The following is a 9,582-nucleotide window of genomic DNA, read 5'->3' on the forward strand; positions in this document are numbered from 1 at the left end:
GCTGAACCTTTGCAGCTCTCCTATATTTTGTCCTCATCTAACTGACAGCCTAGTGGAAACCTTACCCATTCTACCTTCTGAGCACCTCCTGCATCTGTGTACTTGCCTCCACATCACTGCACTACCAAAGTCAGACCCTCATTGTCTGCCACCTTGATTACTGCAACAGTCTCCTAACTGGCCTCCCCACCTCCAGTCTAACTCCCTTCCAAACTGTTCTCCCCACGGCAGCCAGCCTGGTATCTCACTCCTCTTACCGCAACCCCAGGCTTGATGGCCCAGCCATGCTGCATTGTTCTCTCCTACCTCCATCACTCATGTGTTCTTACTTCTTTCTGAAATGCTTTTGCGATTCCCACCCCTCACCTCTTCCTTGCATGCTGACCTATGGTCAACCTTGAGGTCTTAGTGCAGGCTTCCTGGTCCCTTTCCTGGCCCAAATCTGGGAAGGTTACATGCCCCCATCACCATGGGATAACATGAACACCTGTTCAGGCATCTGAATCCCATTAGACCATCACCTCGGTGCCTGTGTTGGGGACTATTGTACCTGCAGTTCTGAATCAGTACTTGTTAAGTCAGAGGTGCTCAATGTTTATTGAACCACCAGATGTGCTGTAACTCCTTGTAAGGCTCTACCTTCGTCATTGGCTTCCCAACCAAAATGAAGCACTCCAGTGGTTTCTCCTGAAAAATCATAGAATCCAAAGCTACCAGGAGTGGGAAGACCTTAGAAATCACCTAGTTTTAGGTATGAACAGAAGGAACTGAGGCCCAGAAAGCAGTGAGTCCCCTGAGGCTGTAGGGGGAATTATGAAGATTGTTGCTCTATCATTATGTGTGGTAATCAGTGGTACCTGCCTACATCCCGCACAACTGCAACCCCAAAAAGCCCTGTCTATTGCTGATTACAAAGCATTTTCTCATCCTCATCTCATATGTTGTTTGAACCTCATAACTCTTACAGAATTGGTTTGTAGATGATCTCAGTGCCCCCATTTTATTGAATAAGGAATTGAGGCTCAGAGAGCCCAAGCCAAAAGCCCCAGAGGAAGTCTCCTCTGAATCCATACTCCATGTTCAATTCCCCTTGCCACACTGCAGCTGGCTATTTGCCTTTTCCCCACAAGAGAGTAAGATGCCAGCAAAGACTGGAATGATGAAGCCAAATGCCATGTCACCATGGCAGCACATCGCCAGGATGCTGACAGGGTAACAGCCCAACAGATCTGCAAGAGGAAAGGCCCCAGCTACAGCTGCACTGTGTCCAGAGCTGCAAGAGTAAATGGGCAGGCAGCAGTTCTCAAACTTGCCAACCATCAGCCAGGTGCTTGACTTTATTTAAGAAAATTATTTTTCATTTGGTCTCATGGGCAATGGACCATGTCCTGCCTTTTTAAAATGAGATTGGGAAGCTGGAGCTGACCTGACACATCCCTCCAGTTTTCCTATGCACACTTAAACATTCTGCCAAAACTAATATCTTTATTCCTAAAATCTTCAATTCACGTAAGGCAAGCAGCGTCTGCCTGTGCTGTATGGAGCATGCACTTCAGCCTTTATATTACCCAGAGGAATGAGCTGCTATTATGAAATCATTAAATTAATAACTTGGTAATATAGGCAGATATATAAAACAATCTGTTCATAGAACAAAAGAAATTACTACGTTCCAAACATTCATAATTTAATTTAACAGCAAATTAAAGTAGCATACATAATTTCAGCCTCAAAATGTCAATAGAATTATGTAAATAGAGCACCGAGTCCTATTGCTCTGTGTGTGTGTGTGTGTGTGTGTGTGTGTGCGTGCACATGCATGCAGGTGTGTAGTTGTGTATGTGACAGGAGGGCGGGGTGTAGGGTTGACATTTACCTCCTGTAGGCCTCTCTTCTTCACAACAGAGAAGCAATTGACAGAAATAGATGAGGTGCCCAGCTTTTAATTAAGAATTTATTAAACATTCAAAGAGCTGTAGAGGAAAAAAGCTAGCAAGTCACTGCTGGCTGGCAGGATTGGGTGCTGAGCAAACAGTAAGAGCTGCAGAGGAGACGGGTCCAGAGGGGCTGTGCCAGGGCTCCCTCGGGAAGGGCAAGCATCAAAGGCCACAAGGCCTAGATCATAGGATCTTAGAGAGACTCCATATGAGTATAGAGGTGAGCAATGGGAACACAGGCTGCTGACTAGCGTGGAATTATCTCTGGGGAATGACCAGAACAGGGGAGCTCTTCTCCTGCCCCAGCATTTGGCAAGAACTAAGCCCCCCACCCCAGGCAGCTCTGAGGTGGGTAAGGAGTAAAGTCTCTGGTCCATTCTGGTCTACTCCCTCCACAAACCACCTGCCTTGTGTGAACCAAAGGAATGAGGCGGTGTGAGGCTGTGTGAGGGACAGTGAGTCACACTACGGCAGGAGTTCCTGACCCCTGTCCCTGGAAGCTCGGCAGGCAGTGGTCACTGTTAAAGCAAGAAGAGTACCAAGGGTTTCCTATGTGAGCTGACTTTGCCTCCTCTACCCAAGCTTTTCTCACCTCTGATATCTGTTTCATGAATTGTTTTCTAGGGACAATGGGTATCCCAGTCTTGTGAACTTGCAACACTGCAAGGGACATGTGAAGCCCATAAGTTCAGCCCTGCTTCAAAACAACACACGTGCACATACACAGAATTTGGAACATAATTTCAGGGGCTTCACATATGCCACTGATGAGCCCAAAGTAAAGAATCTCTGGTCTGGCTGAAGACATTCATTAAGCATGGAACTATATGTATAAAGAGTAACATATGTCTAGAGCCAAGGATATGAGACAGAAAGGAAGACAAGAGTTTACAGAAGGCTCCCTGGAGGAGAGAAAACACTTGAATTTGAAGGATGGCTAAGCCTTAGATAAGGAGATAGGAGGAGGAATAGATGGAGCCAAGATTAAAAAAACAACAACAAAAACAAAAAACAAGCATGAATGCATGAAGGATGATGAGTGTTCTATGGATGAGGGTAGGAGAGGAAAGAAGGCATCCTATGGGGAAAGGCCCTGGATGACAGAGATTTATAAACATAAGCATATAAAACATTTATCCTCTTAGAAATATTTATTTTCTCTATGCATGAATGGTGAACTACAGGAGGAATGAGTAGAACCAGGTAATCCAGTTAATAAACCATATTAATAGTTTGTAGTTTAGGGGTGAGGGGAGCAGCAACAAGACTAAGGTAGCCTAAATAGGCATGGGAAGGAGGAGACAGGGAGACACATTATGAAGATAGCCCTGACAGGACTTTGGAACTGTTGGGGGATCAGTCTGCACAGGCCAGCTGCTATAACAAAACCCCCAAAATCTAAGTGGCTTAACACTAACAGTTTCTCACTCACATCATTGTACCATGTGGGTGAATGGAGGGACTTGATCCATGTAGTCATTCACGGACCCAGGCCCCTTCCGCCTTGTGGCTCTAACATAGTCCACATTGTCCTCACCAGATGTGTCTCCATTCCACATAGAGCAAGAAGATGAGGGAAGAGAGACAGCATGGAGGGTTTTATAGAAGCTTTCATTGCCAGCCCAGAAGGTAATAAACATCCTTTCTGTCCATGGGTTGTTGGCCAAAGCTCATTCATGTAACTGCTTGGAGGCTGGGAAATGTAGTCTACCTGCCCAGGAGGATAAAGGAAACGATTTCCCCATTTCTATAGCTGCCTATGAAGAGAGAGGGACAGGAAGTCAAGAATGACTATTTTCAGGCCTGGGAACTAGAAGATTGATGGGACCATTGATACATATAAGAAAATTCAGAAGGGAAGCTACAAGGATCTGAAGCTTGGCACTGTACATCCATATGTCTTATTAACCCAAAGGAATAATAAAGTAGATTTGCTCAGACATATACTTGCAACATTATCCCAGAAGCTTAGCATAACAATGTGACTCTTTCTTACATGATACAAGAAGTAATGTAGTTAGATATGACACACACAAAAATGGCAACAATAGAAAACTTAGCCTTCATCAAAATTAAAAGCTTTCATGCATCAAAGGACACTGTCAAGAGAGTAAAAGAGCAACCCACAGAATGGGAGATAATATTTGCAAATTATTTACTAGATAAGGGATTAATGTACAGAATATATAAAGAACTCCTATAACTCAACAACAAAAAACAAACAACCCAACTCAAAAAATGGGCAAAAGACTTGACTAGACATTTCTTCAAAGAAGATATACAAGTAGCCAATAAGTACATGGAGGATTCTCAACATTACTAATCATTAGAGAAATGTAAATCAAAACCACAATGAGACATCACTTCACACCCATCAGGATGGTTCTTGTTAAAAACAAAACAAAACAAAACATCTTTTTTCATGAGTTGGCCACCAGAACACAGGTGTCGTGAAAACCACCACTAAACTTAAACCAAAATGGGAAAGTAAAAGATTCCTATCAATATCGCCATCACTGGACATGTAGACTCAGGCGAGTTTACCACTGCTGGCCATCTGATCTATAAATGTGGTGGGATTCACAAAAGAACCACTGAAAATTTTGAGAAAGAGGCTGCTGACATGGGAAAGTTTCCTTCAAGTATGCCTGGGTCTTGAAAGCTGAATATGAACATAGTGTCACCACAGATGTTGCCCTATAGATATTCAAGATCAGCAAGTATTATGGGACCATTTGACCATCATTGATGCCCCAGGACATGGAGACTTTATCAAAACCATGATTACAGGCACATCTCATGCTGACTGTTCTGTCCTGGTTGTTACCACTGGTGTTGGTGAATTTGAGGCAGGTATCTACAAGAATGGGCAGACCCGTGAGCATGCCCTTCTGCTTTACACTCTTGGATGTGAAACAACTAATTGTTGGTGTTCACAAGATAGATTCCACTGAAACACCTTATAGCCAGAAGAGATACAAGGAAATTGTTAAGGAAGTCAGCACCTACATTAAGAAAGTTGGCTACCACCCCAACACAGTAGCATTTGGGCGGATTTCTGGTTGGAATGGTGACAACATGCTGGAGCCAAGTGCTAACACGCCTTGGTTCAAGGGATGGAAAGTCATTCATAAAGGTGGCAATGCCAGTGGAACCACACTGCTTGATGCTGTGGATTGCATCTTACCACCAACTCATCCAACTGACAAGCCTTTGCTCCTCCAGGACATCCACAAAATTGGTGGTATTTACTGCCCTGGGGCCAAGTGGAGCCTGGTATTCTCAAACCTGGCATGGTGGTGACTTTTGCTTCTTTCAGTGTTACAACTGAAGTAAAGATGTTTGAAATGCACCATGAAGCTTTGAGTGAAGCTCTTCCTGGGGACAATGTAGGCTTCAAGGTCAACAATGTGTCTATCAAAAATGTTTGTCATGGCACTGTGGCTTGTGACAGCAAAAACTACCCACCAATGGAACCAGCTAGCTTCATAGCTCAGGTGATTATCCTGAACTATCCAGGCCAAATCAGTGCTGGATATGCACCTGTGCTGGATGGTAACACAGCTCATACTGCTCGCAAGTTTGCTAAATGGAAGGAGATTGATCATTGTTCTGAGAAGAAGCTAGAAATGGACACAAGTCCTTGAAATCTGGTGATGCTGCCATTGTTGATATGGTTCCTGGTAAGCCCATGTATGTTGAGAACTTCTCTGACTATCCTCCTCTGGGTCGTTTTGCTGTTTGTGACATGAGACAGATGGTTGCTGTGGGTATCCTCAAAGCAGTGGATAAGAAGGCAGCTGGAGTTGGCAAGGTCACCAAGTCGGCCCAGAAAGCTCAGAAAGCTAAATGAATATTATCCCCAAAACCTGCCACCCCAGTCTTAATCAGTGGTGGAAGAGCAGGCTCAGAGCTGTTTGTGTCACTTGGCCATTTAGGTTTAATAGTAAAAGATTGGTGAATGATAACAATGCATCATGAAACCTTCAGAAGAAAAGGAGAATGTTTTGTGAACCATTTGTGTGTGCATGTGTCTATGCACGTGTGTGTGTCAATTTTAAGTTATTAGTTTTTTAAATCAGCACTTTTTAATGGAAACAACTTGACCAAAAATCTGTCACAGAATTTTGAAACCCACTAAAACAAAAGTTGAGTGAGAAAAATGAAACAAAATATAACAAGTAACATGTTGGTGAGGATGTGGAGAAATCAGAACCCTTGTACATTGCTGGTGGAATGCAAAATGATGTCACTACTGTGAAAAACCATATGGCGGTTTCTAAAAAAATTAAACATAAGTTTATAATGTGATCCAGCAATTCCACTTCTGGGTATATACACAAAAGAACTGAAGGCAAGGACATGAATAGATATTTGTACACCCATGTTCATAGCAACCGTATTTACAATCACCAAAATGTGGAAGCAACCCAAATGTCCATTGACAGATGAGTGGATAAACAAAATGTGGTTTGTGTATACAATAGAATATTATTCAACCTTTAGAAGGGAGGAAATTTGAACACATGCTACTGTATGGATGATCCTTGAAGACAGATGCTAAGTGAAATAAGCCAGTCACAAAAGGATAAATATTCTATGATTTCATTTACACAAGGCTTCTAGAGTGGTCAAATTCATAGAGACAGAAAGTAGAATGGTGGTTGCCAGGGGCTGGGGGGTGGGGGGATGGGGAGTCAGTGTTTACTGAGTACAGAGTTTCAGTTTGAGAAGATGGAAAGTTCTGGAAAGGGATGGTGGTGATGGCTGCACAACAATGTGAATGTACTGAATGCCCTGAACTGTCTGCTTAAAAATGGTAAATTTTATGTTATGTATATTTTGCCATAATTTTTTTAAATTCCAGTATAACATACAGTGTTACATTAGTTTCAGGTGTACAATATAGTGATTCAACAATTCTATACATTACTCAGTGCTCATCATAAGTGTGCTCTTAATCCCCATCACCTATTTCACCCACCCCCCACCCACCTCCCCTCTGGCAAACACCAGTTTATTCTCTATATTTATGAGTCTGGTTTTTTGTTTGTCTCCTTTTTCCTTTGTTCATTTGTTTGTTTCTTTTTTTAGAGAGAGAGAGCATGGAGGAGTGGCAGAGAGAGAGGAAGAGAGAGAATCTTAAGCAGGCTCCACACCTAGTGCAAGCCAGACACAGGGCTTGATCTGATAACCCTGAGATCATGACCTGAGTTGAGATCAAGAGTCAGATGCTTAACTGGCTGAGCCACCCAGGAGCCTCTCATTTTGTTTCTTAAACTCCACATATGAATGAAACATGTAGTATTTGTCTTTCTCAGACTGACTTACTTCACTTAACATTATACTCTCTAGATCCATGCATGTTGTTGCAAATGGCAAGATTGCATTCTTTTTATGGCTGAGTAATATTCCATTATATATATACCACATCTTCTTTATCCATTCATGTATCCATGGACACTTGGGCTGCTTCCATATCTTGGCTATTGTAAATAATGCTTCTATAAGCATATATCTTTTCAAATTAGTGTTTTCATTTTCTTTGGGTAAGTACCCGATAGTGGAATTACTGGAGCATATGGTAGTTCTATTTTTAATTTTTTGAGGAACCTCCATACTGTTTTTCACAGTGGCTGCACCAGTTTGCATTCCCACCAACAGCACACAATGGTTCCTTTTCCTCCACATCCTCCCCAATACTTGTTTCTTGTGTTTTTGATACGAGTCATTCTGACAGATGTGAGGTGATAGCTCATTGTGGCTTTGATTTGCATTTCCCTAATCATTAGTGATGTTGACCATAATTTTTTAAAAGAGTAACATGGGTAAGTTCATCTTTCTAAAAATGCAGACTCTGTCAAAATGTAATTAGCCTACATATCCTCTGTTCTGAAGCCCTCTCAAACATACGTCTGCTTCACGTAAGCTCATCATCTCTGTTCATCCCCAAAACTTCTCCTCCTGGCTCTTCATCTTAGTCCATGTGCACACGTACTTCCAGGAGCCAGGTGAAAAACCTCATTGCCCTCTTCTCCTCTTCCCTCCTGTGAGCCTGCAGGTCCAACAGACAAGTCTCTCAAATCCATCCTCCCCTTTCCTCGCCACGGCCCCAGGCACTGCTTCAGTTCTGGCTTCATGGAAGTTTAGCTTTCTGTATCTCATACTGGCAGCTGGAATAGCCTCCAAGCTGGTCCCAAGGCTCCCATCTCATCCAAGCTTCCTCTCATTTCGGGGGGAGTCTTCCTGATGCAGGCCACGGTCTGCTCTGACTGGCTCTCAGGTAGGCACTGTGCAAAATGTGCACATTATCTCACCTGCATCCTGGGCAGGTGCACTGCCTCTGCCCCATTTCCAAAGAGGAAAATGAGGATTGGAGGGTGTCAGCCACCATGTCAAAGTCACATAGCAGACAAGTGACAAGGCTGAGATTCCCACCAGAACCATCAAACACCAATTAATAATAACAGCTAGCACCGACTTAGGGTTAGCTGTGTATAGCGTGGTTCTAAGAGCTTTATACCTAATAGTTCACGTAATCCTCACAACAACCCCACAAAACAAGACAGTTATCATCCTTAGTTTACAGTTGAGGCCATCGAGGCGGAAAGAGCTTAGGTAACTTGCCCAAATTAACCCAGCTAGAAAAGAGTGGAACCAAGACTCAAAACCCAGTCTGGTCAAGAGCATGACCATGTAGGGCATTCCCCTCCTCCAAAACCTGCAGAATAGACATCACCCTCTGTAGCCTGGGAACCAAAACCCAGCCCCAGATGGTCACATTCAACCTTCCACCCTCATTTAATGCTGTACCCAACTAGACATGGCACCCCAACACCTCACACTGCTCCTTTATCCTGGGGTGTCCTTCAGAACCTCTCCACCCATAAATACTAGGTTAATCTTTACAAAGTTCCATTGACTATCATCCATTTTGGATGCCCACCCCAATTGCCAGGACCTGTTTAAAATTCATTCATGGGTTCCTGGGTGGCTCAGTCCGTTAAGCATCTGCCTTCGGCTCAGGTCATGATCTCAGGGTCCTGGGATCTAGCCCCGCGGGGATCCCTGCTCAGCGGGGAGTCTGCTTCTCCCGCTGCCTCTTCCCCTCCCCCCTGCTTGTGCTCTCTCTCTCTCTCACTCTCTCTCTCTCAAATAAATAAATAAAATCTTTAAAAAAAATTCATTCATTCAACCAAATTTATCAAATACTTTCTATAGCCCATCTGTGTGCCAGGTGCTGGGGATACATTGGTAAATGAGACAAAGTTTTCATCCTTAAAATAGTGCCAAACAAGTGCCATCATTGGGTTCTATACATGGATCCTTGGATTATCATGAACAATTTATGTGTTTATCTCTGTCACAACATAGTGGGCTCCCAGGGTCAAGGCAACATCTTATCAAGTTCTGTGTCCTCTTCTTGTACCTTGATCTTAGGTAGATAAACCCAGAAAATGTGTTCGGTGAATCAATGTTTAAATGACTCAGTGGGCCCCATTGAATTATAAATCTCGTGAAATAAAACCCAGCCTCCCATGATGAGTCATGAGCTGGAGGAGTTGAGTGTCTTCATCTGTAGGACTGGCCTCTGCATACTCCGCTAGACTTGTTCTCTCACTGTTATACTGTTGATTTGCATAGC

General features: G+C 43.3%; 1 pseudogene; it reads left to right on the forward strand.

Annotated features, from left to right (window-relative positions):
• The first annotated feature begins 4,377 nt into the window (after nucleotides 1-4,377).
• Nucleotides 4,378-5,917, forward strand: LOC116622662 (annotated as a pseudogene).
• Nucleotides 5,918-9,582: the final 3,665 nt, after the last annotated feature.

Source organism: Phoca vitulina, unplaced genomic scaffold (genome assembly GCF_004348235.1).
Source record: "Phoca vitulina isolate PV1807 unplaced genomic scaffold, GSC_HSeal_1.0 scaffold53, whole genome shotgun sequence".
Lineage (NCBI taxonomy): Eukaryota > Metazoa > Chordata > Mammalia > Carnivora > Phocidae > Phoca > Phoca vitulina.